This window comes from Kogia breviceps, chromosome 20, assembly GCF_026419965.1.
Source record: "Kogia breviceps isolate mKogBre1 chromosome 20, mKogBre1 haplotype 1, whole genome shotgun sequence".
Lineage (NCBI taxonomy): Eukaryota > Metazoa > Chordata > Mammalia > Artiodactyla > Physeteridae > Kogia > Kogia breviceps.
The window spans coordinates 35,116,288-35,131,160 of NC_081329.1; positions in this window are offsets into that span (position 1 = coordinate 35,116,288).

Below are 14,873 nucleotides of genomic sequence, written 5' to 3' on the forward strand. Positions count from 1 at the left end.
TCGGCTACACCCGGTGAGAAAAATAAACTGCAAAATAAAGGCAGTGAGTGACAGATAAATTCTTCGAGACTTCGTTCATGGGCTGTGATTGGAGTTGTTTTCAGCATATATTCACACACAGAAAGATGGGACCTAAGGGAGGACAATCGTGGGTCTGAGTGTCTTCGTGAGCATGAGTCAGCAAATGCAGCCCTTGTAGAATAACACTGCCTTGCCCTGATTCCATTGACCCGAAATCTCCAAATGTAGACGACCCTTCTACAGCAAACACATGCATGGGTCAGCCACAGGATGCTACCCCATTGGAACGGGAAAAAACATGAAAAGGCACCTCATCGTCTCATATCCTGGTGCTCGGGTTCAAGCTTCCAGCCACTTTCCTGAAAATATCCCCACTTGCGGAAGTCAACACTTTCAAAACCTTCTTTCTTTTTTTTTTTTTTTTTTTTTTTTTTTTTTTTTTTTTTTTTTTTTTTTTTTGCGGTACGCGGGCCTCTCACTGTTGTGGCCTCTCCCGTTGAGGAGCACAGGCTCCGGACGCGCAGGCTCAGCGGCCATGGCTCACGGGCCCAGTCGCTCCGCGGCACGTGGGATCTTCCCGGACCGGGGCACGAACCCGTATCCCCTGCATCGGCAGGCGGACTCTCAACCACTGCGCCACCGGGGAAGCCCAAAACCTTCTTTCTTATAGCTTGAAATTGGTTCCATGGATGAACTACAACGGGGAAGAATAAGACAGGATGCCTATATATTTGGACAGGCATATGGTGCTCTAATTTCAACTGCTGAACAAGAATTGACCCAAGTCTAAGCTTGCTCTCAGAAAGAGAATAGGGCCTGAAAATTTCCCGCTGATTTGTGACCAGTTCCAAAAGTGGGAAGTTGAACAGGGGATCTCAGCGAGCCTATAATTCATGGGCCTGCAGGATGGTCAAAGACACCTAATGTGGACAAATGACTTGGGTTGAGCCAGAGAAAAGAACTTGAGAGCAAGGCAGAATTGCAAAAATGGGATTTCAAGAGGGAGACGCGTCTCGCCTGGTAAGAACCTAGAATGTGGCAGTACTTCTTCAACCATGCCTTTGTCGAAAAACGGTGTATGCCTTTATCCTGAATATATTCCGAATAAAGGCATACACCGTTTTTGGGCAACCAGGAAGGGGCTCGGTGCAAATCAACACTACATAGTGCTATCACTTCCCATCTAAACAAAGGGTCATCTACGAAAAGTGTAAAGACGAGAAATTCAGGGTAGCATGGAGGTAAATCGTACCCACATTTTGTGGATTCCAGGATGAACAATGGCAATCGGCACCCTGGCGAAGTCTATGGTGTATTCAAAAATAATGTAAGAAACAAAGCTACAGCACATAGGACACTTCCACTCAAGGACGTATATTTTCAAGAAAACCAAAGAACCTCAGGTCACAGGCAACCCAACGTTTACTGCTGCTCTCTTTACAAAAGCCTCGACTAGGATACAATCTAAATTTCCTTGGATGGAAAACATGGATGGAGAATATTTGATTCTTATCTACAATGATATATTACTGAGCCAGGAAATCAATGAAATAACGTCACTTGCCGCCAAAGGAGTGTTCGTAGTTACAATCATTCTCAGTAAATTTAGTCACATAGAAAAAAGTGGTTTATCAAAGATATGAGGTACAGGTGGAATACAAAATTGCGACCCATGAATGAAATGGCAGACGAGAGAAAGCATCACACATTTAGCAAACACACTTATGCCTGTAGGAGCGCGAAGGTCACTTGAGGTGAGGAAAAACCAGGTGTTTTCAATGAGCACAGATACCATTCCATATGGACCAAAGAGGGCATCAAGACAACTTACTCTAAACCTCAAAGGACTGAACTCAGCCCACTTTACACACCAGAAAAGATTATTTACAACTGGTTAGAATTTGAAAAACAATTTATCGATGTCTCTCTGGAAGAGAATCAAGTGGATGCACAGCACCAAGCAACACAGCACTCAAAATCGGCTACACCCCGTGAGAAAAATAAACTGCAAAATAAAGGCAGTGAGTGAGAGATAAGTTCTTCGAGACTTCGTTCAGGGGCTGTCATTGAAGTTGTTTTGAGCATATATTAACACACAGAAGGATCGGACCTAAGGGACGACACTCGTGGGTCTGAGTGTCTTCGTGAGCATGAGTCAGCAAATGCAGCCCTTGTCGAATAACACTGCCTTTTCCTGATTCCATTGACCCGAAATCTCCAAATGCAGACGACCCTTCCTACAGCGAACACATGCATGGGACAGCCACAGGATGCTACCCCATTGGAACGGCAAAAAAACATGAAAAGCCACCTCATCTTCTCATATCCTGGTGCTCGGGTTCAAGCTTTCTACCGCTTTTCTGAAAATATACCCAATTGGGGAAGTCAGCACTTTCAAAACACTCTTACTTATAACTTGGAATTGGTTCCATGGATGAACTACAATGGGGAAGAATAAGAGACGATGGCTATATATTTGGACAGGCACATGGCGCTCTAATTTCCAATGCTGAACAAGAATTGACCCAAGTCTAAGCTTGCTCTCGGAAGGAGAATTGGGCTTGAAAATTTCCTGCTGCTTTGGGACCAGTTCCGAAAGTGGGAAGTTGAGCCGGGGATCTCAGGGAGCCTATAATTCATGGCCCTGCAGGATGGTCAAAGGCACGTAATGTGGAAAAATGACTTGGGTTGAACCAGAGAAAAGAACTTGAGAGCAAGGCAGAATTGCAAAACTGGGATTTCAAGAGGGAGAAGCGTCTCGCCTGGTAAGAACCTAGGATGTGGCAGTACTTCTTCAAACATGCCTTTGTCGAAAAAGGGTGTATGCCTTTATCCTGAATATCTTTAGGATAAAGGCATACACCGTTTTTGGGCAACCAGGCAGGGGCTCTGTGCAAATCAACACTACATAATGCTATCACTTCCCATCAAAACAAAGGGTCATGTACGAAAAGTGTAAAGACCAGAAATGCAGGGTAACGTGGAGGTAAATCGTACCCACATTTTGTGGATTGTGGGATGACCAATTGCAATCGGCACCCTGGCGAATTCTATGGTGTATTCGAAGATAAAGTAAGAAACAATGCTACAGCACATAGGACACTTCATTTCAAGGACGTATATTTTCAGGAAAACCAAAGAACCTCAGGTCACAGGCAACCCAACGTTTACTGCTGCTCTCTTTACAAAAGCCTCGACTAGGATACAATCTAAATTTCCTTGGACGGAATACATGGATGGAGAATATGTGCTTCTTATCTACAATGATATATTACAGAGCCAGGAAATCAATGAAATAACGTCACTTGGCGCCACCGGAGTGTTCTTAGTTACAATCATTCTCAGTGAATTTAGTCACATAGAAAAAAGTGGTTTATCAAAGATATGAGGTACAGGTGGAATATAAAATTGCGTCCCTTGAACGAAATGGCAGACGACAGAGAGAATTACACATTTAGCAAACACACTTATGCCTGTGGGAGCGCAAAGGTCACATGAGGTGAGGAAAAACCAGGTGTTTTCAATGAGCACAAATACCATTCCATATAGACCAAGGAGGGAATCAAGACAACTTACTCTAAACTTCAAAGGACTGAACTCAGCCCACTTTACACACCAGAAAAGATTATTGACAACTGGTCAGAATTTGAAAAACAATTTATCTATGTCTCTCTGGAAGAGAATCTAGAGGATGCACAGCAGCAAGCAACACAGCACGGAGAATCGGCTACACCCGGTGAGAAAAATAAACTGCAAAATAAAGGCAGTGAGTGACAGATAAATTTTTCGAGACTTCGTTCAGGGGCTGTGATTGGAGTTGTTTTCAGCATATATTCACACACAGAAAGATGGGACCTAAGGGAGGACAATCGTGGGTCTGAGTGTCTTCGTGAGCATGAGTCAGCAAATGCAGCCCTTGTAGAATAACACTGCCTTGCCCTGATTCCATTGACCCGAAATCTCCAATTGTAGACGACCCTTCTACAGCAAACACATGCATGGGTCAGCCACAGGATGCTACCCCATTGGAACGGGAAAAAACATGAAAAGGCACCTCATCGTCTCATATCCTGGTGCTCGGGTTCAAGCTTCCAGCCACTTTCCTGAAAATATCCCCACTTGCGGAAGTCAGCACTTTCAAAACCTTCTTTCTTATAGCTTGGAATTGGTTCCATGGATGAACTACAACGGGGAAGAATAAGACACGATGCCTATATATTTGGACAGGCATATGGTGCTATAATTTCAACTGCTGAACAAGAATTGACCCAAGTCTAAGCTTGCTCTCAGAAAGAGAATAGGGCTTGAAAATTTCCCGCTGATTTGTGACCAGTTCCAAAAGTGGGAAGTTGAGCAGGGGATCTCAGCGAGCCTATAATTCATGGGCCTGCAGGATGGTCAAAGACACCTAATGTGGACAAATGACTTGGGTTGAGCCAGAGAAAAGAACTTGAGAGCAAGGCAGAATTGCAAAAATGGAATTTCAAGAGGGAGACGCGTCTCGCCTGGTAAGAACATAGAATGTGGCAGTACTTCTTCAACCATGCTTTTGTCAAAAAACGGTGTATGCCTTTATCCTGAATATATTCCGAATAAAGGCATACACCGTTTTTGGGCAACCAGGCAAGGGCTCGGTGCAAATCAACACTACATAGTGCTATCACTTCCCATCTAAACAAAGGGTCATCTACGAAAAGTGTAAAGACTAGAAATTCAGGGTAGCATGGAGGTAAATCGTACCCACATTTTGTGGATTCCAGGATGAACAATGGCAATCGGCACCCTGGCGAAGTCTATGGTGTATTCAAAAATAATGTAAGAAACAAAGCTACAGCACATAGGACACTTCCACTCAAGGACGTATATTTTCACGAAAACCAAAGAACCCCAGGTCACAGGCAACCCAACGTTTACTGCTGCTCTCTTTACAAAAGCCTCGACTAGGATACAGTCTAAATTTCCTTGGACGGATAACATGGATGGAGAATATGTGATTCTTATCTACAATGATATATTACTGAGCCAGGAAATCAATGAAATAACGTCACTTGCCGCCAAAGGAGTGTTCGTAGTTACAATCATTCTCAGTAAAGTTAGTCACATAGAAAAAAGTGGTTTATCAAAGATATGAAGTACAGGTGGAATACAAAATTGCGTCCCATGAATGAAATGGCAGACGAGAGAAAGCATCACACATTTAGCAAACACACTTATGCCTGTAGGAGTGCGAAGGTCACTTGAGGTGAGGAAAAAACAGGTGTTTTCAATGAGCACAGATACCATTCCATATAGACCAAAGAGGGAATCAAGACAACTTACTCTAAACCTCAAAGGCCTGAACTCAGCCCACTTTACACACCAGAAAAGATTATTTACAACTGGTTAGAATTTGAAAAACAATTTATCGATGTCTCTCTGGAAGAGAATCAAGTGGATGCACAGCAGCAAGCAACACAGCACTGAAAATCGGCTACACCCCGTGAGAAAAATAAACTGCAAAATAAAGGCAGTGAGTGAGAGGTAAATTCTTCGAGACTTCGTTCAGGGGCTGTCATTGAAGTTGTTTTGAGCATATATTAACACACAGAATGATCGGACCTAAGGAAGGACACTCGTGGGTCTGAGTGTCTTCGTGAGCATGAGTCAGCAAATGCAGCCCTTGTCGAATAACACTGCCTTTTCCTGATTCCATGGACCCGAAACCTCCAAATGCAGACGACCCTTCCTACAGCGAACACATGCATGGGACAGACACAGGACGCTACCCCATTGGAACGGCAAATAAACATGAAAAGCCACCTCATCTTCTCATATCCTGGTGCTCGGGTTCAAGCTTTCAGCCGCTTTTCTGAAAATATACCCAATTGGGGAAGTCAGCACTTTCAAAACACTCTTACTTATAACTTGGAATTGGTTCCATGGATGAACTACAACGGGGAAGAATAAGACACGATGCCTATATATTTGGACAGGCATATGGTGCTATAATTTCAACTGCTGAACAAGAATTGACCCAAGTCTAAGCTTGCTCTCAGAAAGAGAATAGGGCTTGAAAATTTCCCGCTGATTTGTGACCAGTTCCAAAAGTGGGAAGTTGAGCAGGGGATCTCAGCGAGCCTATAATTCATGGGCCTGCAGGATGGTCAAAGACACCTAATGTGGACAAATGACTTGGGTTGAGCCAGAGAAAAGAACTTGAGAGCAAGGCAGAATTGCAAAAATGGAATTTCAAGAGGGAGACGCGTCTCGCCTGGTAAGAACATAGAATGTGGCAGTACTTCTTCAACCATGCTTTTGTCAAAAAACAGTGTATGCCTTTATCCTGAATATATTCCGAATAAAGGCATACACCGTTTTTGGGCAACCAGGCAAGGGCTCGGTGCAAATCAACACTACATAGTGCTATCACTTCCCATCTAAACAAAGGGTCATCTACGAAAAGTGTAAAGACTAGAAATTCAGGGTAGCATGGAGGTAAATCGTACCCACATTTTGTGGATTCCAGGATGAACAATGGCAATCGGCACCCTGGCGAAGTCTATGGTGTATTCAAAAATAATGTAAGAAACAAAGCTACAGCACATAGGACACTTCCACTCAAGGACGTATATTTTCACGAAAACCAAAGAACCTCAGGTCACAGGCAACCCAACGTTTACTGCTGCTCTCTTTACAAAAGCCTCGACTAGGATACAGTCTAAATTTCCTTGGACGGAAAACATGGATGGAGAATATGTGATTCTTATCTACAATGATATATTACTGAGCCAGGAAATCAATGAAATAACGTCACTTGCCGCCAAAGGAGTGTTCGTAGTTACAATCATTCTCAGTAAAGTTAGTCACATAGAAAAAAGTGGTTTATCAAAGATATGAGGTACAGGTGGAATACAAAATTGCGTCCCATGAATGAAATGGCAGACGAGAGAAAGCATCACACATTTAGCAAACACACTTATGCCTGTAGGAGTGCGAAGGTCACTTGAGGTGAGGAAAAAACAGGTGTTTTCAATGAGCACAGATACCATTCCATATAGACCAAAGAGGGAATCAAGACAACTTACTCTAAACCTCAAAGGCCTGAACTCAGCCCACTTTACACACCAGAAAAGATTATTTACAACTGGTTAGAATTTGAAAAACAATTTATCGATGTCTCTCTGGAAGAGAATCAAGTGGATGCACAGCAGCAAGCAACACAGCACTGAAAATCGGCTACACCCCGTGAGAAAAATAAACTGCAAAATAAAGGCAGTGAGTGAGAGGTAAATTCTTCGAGACTTCGTTCAGGGGCTGTCATTGAAGTTGTTTTGAGCATATATTAACACACAGAATGATCGGACCTAAGGAAGGACACTCGTGGGTCTGAGTGTCTTCGTGAGCATGAGTCAGCAAATGCAGCCCTTGTCGAATAACACTGCCTTTTCCTGATTCCATGGACCCGAAACCTCCAAATGCAGACGACCCTTCCTACAGCGAACACATGCATGGGACAGCCACAGGACGCTACCCCATTGGAACGGCAAATAAACATGAAAAGCCACCTCATCTTCTCATATCCTGGTGCTCGGGTTCAAGCTTTCAGCCGCTTTTCTGAAAATATACCCAATTGGGGAAGTCAGCACTTTCAAAACACTCTTACTTATAACTTGGAATTGGTTCCATGGATGAACTACAATGGGGAAGAATAAGAGACGATGGCGATATATTTGGACAGGAACATGGCGCTCTAATTTCCAATGCTGAACAAGAATTGACCCAAGTCTAAGCTTGCTCTCGGAAGGAGAATTGGGCATGAAAATTTCCTGCTGCTTTGGGACCAGTTCCGAAAGTGGGAAGTTGAGCCCGGGATCTCAGGGAGCCTATAATTCATGGCCCTGCAGGATGGTAAAAGGCACGTAATGTGGAAAAATGACTTGGGTTGAACCAGAGAAAAGAACTTGAGAGCAAGGCAGAATTGCAAAACTGGGATTTCAAGAGGGAGAAGCGTCTCGCCTGGTAAGAACCTAGGATGTGGCAGTACTTCTTCAAACATGCCTTTGTCGAAAAAGGGTGTATGCCTTTATCCTGAATATCTTTAGGATAAAGGCATACACCGTTTTTGGGCAACCAGGCAGGGGCTCTGTGCAAATCAACACTACATAATTCTATCACTTCCCATCAAAACAAAGGGTCATGTACGAAAAGTGTAAAGACCAGAAATGCAGGGTAACGTGGAGGTAAATCGTACCCACATTTTGTGGATTGTGGGATGACCAATTGCAATCGGCACCCTGGCGAATTCTATGGTGTATTCGAAGATAAAGTAAGAAACAATGCTACAGCACATAGGACACTTCATTTCAAGGACGTATATTTTCAGGAAAACCAAAGAACCTCAGGTCACAGGCAACCCAACGTTTACTGCTGCTCTCTTTACAAAAGCCTCGACTAGGATACAATCTAAATTTCCTTGGACGGAATACATGGATGGAGAATATGTGCTTCTTATCTACAATGATATATTACAGAGCCAGGAAATCAATGAAATAACGTCACTTGGCGCCACCGGAGTGTTCTTAGTTACAATCATTCTCAGTGAATTTAGTCACATAGAAAAAAGTGGTTTATCAAAGATATGAGGTACAGGTGGAATATAAAATTGCGTCCCTTGAACAAAATGGCAGACGACAGAGAGAATTACACATTTAGCAAACACACTTATGCCTGTGGGAGCGCAAAGGTCACATGAGGTGAGGAAAAACCAGGTGTTTTCAATGAGCACAAATACCATTCCATATAGACCAAGGAGGGAATCAAGACAACTTACTCTAAACCTCAAAGGACTGAACTCAGCCCACTTTACACACCAGAAAAGATTATTGACAACTGGTCAGAATTTGAAAAACAATTTATCTATGTCTCTCTGGAAGAGAATCTAGTGGATGCACAGCAGCAAGCAACACAGCACGGAAAATCGGCTACACCCGGTGAGAAAAATAAACTGCAAAATAAAGGCAGTGAGTGACAGATAAATTCTTCGAGACTTCGTTCATGGGCTGTGATTGGAGTTGTTTTCAGCATATATTCACACACAGAAAGATGGGACCTAAGGGAGGACAATCGTGGGTCTGAGTGTCTTCGTGAGCATGAGTCAGCAAATGCAGCCCTTGTAGAATAACACTGCCTTGCCCTGATTCCATTGACCCGAAATCTCCAAATGTAGACGACCCTTCTACAGCAAACACATGCATGGGTCAGCCACAGGATGCTACCCCATTGGAACGGGAAAAAACATGAAAAGGCACCTCATCGTCTCATATCCTGGTGCTCGGGTTCAAGCTTCCAGCCACTTTCCTGAAAATATCCCCACTTGCGGAAGTCAACACTTTCAAAACCTTCTTTCTTTTTTTTTTTTTTTTTTTTTTTTTTTTTTTTTTTTTTTTTTTTTTTTTTTGCGGTACGCGGGCCTCTCACTGTTGTGGCCTCTCCCGTTGAGGAGCACAGGCTCCGGACGCGCAGGCTCAGCGGCCATGGCTCACGGGCCCAGTCGCTCCGCGGCACGTGGGATCTTCCCGGACCGGGGCACGAACCCGTATCCCCTGCATCGGCAGGCGGACTCTCAACCACTGCGCCACCGGGGAAGCCCAAAACCTTCTTTCTTATAGCTTGAAATTGGTTCCATGGATGAACTACAACGGGGAAGAATAAGACAGGATGCCTATATATTTGGACAGGCATATGGTGCTCTAATTTCAACTGCTGAACAAGAATTGACCCAAGTCTAAGCTTGCTCTCAGAAAGAGAATAGGGCCTGAAAATTTCCCGCTGATTTGTGACCAGTTCCAAAAGTGGGAAGTTGAACAGGGGATCTCAGCGAGCCTATAATTCATGGGCCTGCAGGATGGTCAAAGACACCTAATGTGGACAAATGACTTGGGTTGAGCCAGAGAAAAGAACTTGAGAGCAAGGCAGAATTGCAAAAATGGGATTTCAAGAGGGAGACGCGTCTCGCCTGGTAAGAACCTAGAATGTGGCAGTACTTCTTCAACCATGCCTTTGTCGAAAAACGGTGTATGCCTTTATCCTGAATATATTCCGAATAAAGGCATACACCGTTTTTGGGCAACCAGGAAGGGGCTCGGTGCAAATCAACACTACATAGTGCTATCACTTCCCATCTAAACAAAGGGTCATCTACGAAAAGTGTAAAGACGAGAAATTCAGGGTAGCATGGAGGTAAATCGTACCCACATTTTGTGGATTCCAGGATGAACAATGGCAATCGGCACCCTGGCGAAGTCTATGGTGTATTCAAAAATAATGTAAGAAACAAAGCTACAGCACATAGGACACTTCCACTCAAGGACGTATATTTTCAAGAAAACCAAAGAACCTCAGGTCACAGGCAACCCAACGTTTACTGCTGCTCTCTTTACAAAAGCCTCGACTAGGATACAATCTAAATTTCCTTGGATGGAAAACATGGATGGAGAATATTTGATTCTTATCTACAATGATATATTACTGAGCCAGGAAATCAATGAAATAACGTCACTTGCCGCCAAAGGAGTGTTCGTAGTTACAATCATTCTCAGTAAATTTAGTCACATAGAAAAAAGTGGTTTATCAAAGATATGAGGTACAGGTGGAATACAAAATTGCGACCCATGAATGAAATGGCAGACGAGAGAAAGCATCACACATTTAGCAAACACACTTATGCCTGTAGGAGCGCGAAGGTCACTTGAGGTGAGGAAAAACCAGGTGTTTTCAATGAGCACAGATACCATTCCATATGGACCAAAGAGGGCATCAAGACAACTTACTCTAAACCTCAAAGGACTGAACTCAGCCCACTTTACACACCAGAAAAGATTATTTACAACTGGTTAGAATTTGAAAAACAATTTATCGATGTCTCTCTGGAAGAGAATCAAGTGGATGCACAGCACCAAGCAACACAGCACTCAAAATCGGCTACACCCCGTGAGAAAAATAAACTGCAAAATAAAGGCAGTGAGTGAGAGATAAGTTCTTCGAGACTTCGTTCAGGGGCTGTCATTGAAGTTGTTTTGAGCATATATTAACACACAGAAGGATCGGACCTAAGGGACGACACTCGTGGGTCTGAGTGTCTTCGTGAGCATGAGTCAGCAAATGCAGCCCTTGTCGAATAACACTGCCTTTTCCTGATTCCATTGACCCGAAATCTCCAAATGCAGACGACCCTTCCTACAGCGAACACATGCATGGGACAGCCACAGGATGCTACCCCATTGGAACGGCAAAAAAACATGAAAAGCCACCTCATCTTCTCATATCCTGGTGCTCGGGTTCAAGCTTTCTACCGCTTTTCTGAAAATATACCCAATTGGGGAAGTCAGCACTTTCAAAACACTCTTACTTATAACTTGGAATTGGTTCCATGGATGAACTACAATGGGGAAGAATAAGAGACGATGGCTATATATTTGGACAGGCACATGGCGCTCTAATTTCCAATGCTGAACAAGAATTGACCCAAGTCTAAGCTTGCTCTCGGAAGGAGAATTGGGCTTGAAAATTTCCTGCTGCTTTGGGACCAGTTCCGAAAGTGGGAAGTTGAGCCGGGGATCTCAGGGACCCTATAATTCATGGCCCTGCAGGATGGTCAAAGACACCTAATGTGGACAAATGACTTGGGTTGAGCCAGAGAAAAGAACTTGAGAGCAAGGCAGAATTGCAAAAATGGGATTTCAAGAGGGAGAAGCGTCTCGCCTGGTAAGAACCTAGAATGTGGCAGTGCTTCTTCAACCATGCCTTTGTCGAAAAACGGTGTATGCCTTTATCCTGAATACATTCCGAATAAAGGCATACACCGTTTTTGGGCAACCAGGCAGGGGCTCGGTGCAAATCAACACTACATAGTGCTATCACTTCCCATCTAAACAAAGGGTCATCTACGAAAAGTGTAAAGACTAGAAATTCAGGGTAGCATGGAGGTAAATCGTACCCACATTTTGTGGATTCCAGGATGAACAATGGCAATCGGCACCCTGGCGAAGTCTATGGTGTATTCAAAAATAATGTAAGAAACAAAGCTACAGCACATAGGACACTTCCACTCAAGGACGTATATTTTCAAGAAAACCAAAGAACCTCAGGTCACAGGCAACCCAACGTTTACTGCTGCTCTCTTTACAAAAGCCTCGACTAGGATACAAACAAAATTTCCTTGGATGGAAAACATGGATGGAGAATATGTGATTCTTATCTACAATGATATATTACTGAGCCAGGAAATCAATGAAATAACGTCACTTGCCGCCAAAGGAGTGTTCGTAGTTACCATCATTATCAGTAAATTTAGTCACATACAAAAAAGTGGTTTATCAAAGATATGAGGTACAGGTGGAATACAAAATTGCGTCCCTTGAACGAAATGGCAGACGACAGAGAGAATTACACATTTAGCAAAAACACTTATGCCTGTGGGAGCGCAAAGGTCACATGAGGTGAGGAAAAACCAGGTGTTTTCAATGAGCACAGATACCATTCCATATAGACCAAGGAGGGAATCAAGACAACTTACTCTAAACCTCAAAGGACTGAACTCAGCCCACTTTACACACCAGAAAAGATTATTGACAACTGGTCAGAATTTGAAAAACAATTTATCGATGTCTCTCTGGAAGAGAATCTAGTGGATGCACAGCAGCAAGCAACACAGCACGGAAAATCGGCTACACCCGGTTAGAAAAATAAACTGCAAAATAAAGGCAGTGAGTGACAGATAAATTTTTCGAGACTTCGTTCAGGGGCTGTGATTGGAGTTGTTTTCAGCACATATTCACACACAGAAAGATGGGACCTAAGGGAGGACAATCGTGGGTCTGAGTGTCTTCGTGAGCATGAGTCAGCAAATGCAGCCCTTGTAGAATAACACTGCCTTGCCCTGATTCCATTGACCCGAAATCTCCAAATGTTGATGACCCTTCTACAGCAAACACATGCATGGGTCAGCCACAGGATGCTACCCCATTGGAACGGGAAGAAAACATGAAAAGGCACCTCATCTTCTCATATCCTGGTGCTCGGGTTCAAGCTTCCAGCCACTTTCCTGAAAATATCCCCACTTGGGGAAGTCAGCACTTTTAAAACCTTCTTTCTTATAGCTTGGAATTGGTTCCATGGATGAACTACAACGGGGAAGAATAAGACACGATGCCTATATATTTGGACAGGCATATGGTGCTCTAATTTCAACTGCTGAACAAGAATTGACCCAAGTCTAAGCTTGCTCTCAGAAGGAGAATAGGGCTTGAAAATTTCCCGCTGATTTGTGACCAGTTCCAAAAGTGGGAAGTTGAGCAGGGGATCTCAGCGAGCCTATAATTCATGGGCCTGCAGGATGGTCAAAGACACCTAATGTGGACAAATGACTTGGGTTGAGCCAGAGAAAAGAACTTGAGAGCAAGGCAGAATTGCAAAAATGGGATTTCAAGAGGGAGACGCGTCTCGCCTGGTAAGAACCTAGAATGTGGCAGTACTTCTTCAACCATGCCTTTGTCGAAAAACGGTGTATGCCTTTATCCTGAATATATTCCGAATAAAGGCATACACCGTTTTTGGGCAACCAGGCAGGGGCTCGGTGCAAATCAACACTAAATAGTGCTATCACTTCCCATCTAAACAAAGGGTCATCTACGAAAAGTGTAAAGACTAGAAATTCAGGGTAGCATGGAGGTAAATCGTACCCACATTTTGTGGATTCCAGGATGAACAATGGCAATCGGCACCCTGGCGAAGTCTATGGTGTATTCAAAAATAATGTAAGAAACAAAGCTACAGCACATAGGACACTTCCACTCAAGGACGTATATTTTCAAGAAAACCAAAGAACCTCAGGTCACAGGCAACCCAACGTTTACTGCTGCTCTCTTTACAAAAGCCTCGACTAGGATACAATCAAAATTTCCTTGGATGGAAAACATGGATGGAGAATATGTGATTCTTATCTACAATGATATATTACTGAGCCAGGAAATCAATGAAATAACGTCACTTGCCGCCAAAGGAGTGTTCGTAGTTACCATCATTCTCAGTAAATTTAGTCACATAGAAAAAAGTGGTTTATCAAAGATATGACTTACAGGTGGAATACAAAATTTGGTCCCATGAATGAAATGGCAGACGAGAGAAAGCATCACACATTTAGCAAACACAGTTATGCCTGTAGGAGCGCAAAGGTCACTTGAGGTGCGGAAAAAACAGGTGTTTTCAATGAGCACAGATACCATTCCATATAGACCAAAGAGGGAATCAAGACAACTTACTCTAAACCTCAAAGGACTGAACTCAGCCCGGTTTACACACCAGAAAAGATTATTTACAACTGGTTAGAATTTGAAAAACAATTTATCGATGTCTCTCTGGAAGAGAATCAAGTGGATGCACAGCAGCAAGCAACACAGCACACAAAATCGGCTACACCCCGTGAGAAAAATAAACTGCAAAATAAAGGCAGTGAGTGAGAGATAAATTCTTTGAGACTTCGTTCAGGGGCTGTCATTGAAGTTGTTTTGAGCATATATTAACACACAGAATGATCGGACCTAAGGAAGGACACTCGTGGGTCTGAGTGTCTTCGTGAGCATGAGTCAGCAAATGCAGCCCTTGTCGAATAACACTGCCTTTTCCTGATTCCATGGACCCGAAATCTCCAAATGCAGACGACCCTTCCTACAGCGAACACATGCATAGGACAGCCACAGGACGCTACCCCATTGGAACGGCAAATAAACATGAAAAGCCACCACATCTTCTCATATCCTGGTGCTCGGGTTCAAGCTTTCAGCCGCTTTTCTGAAAATATACCCAATTGGGGAAGT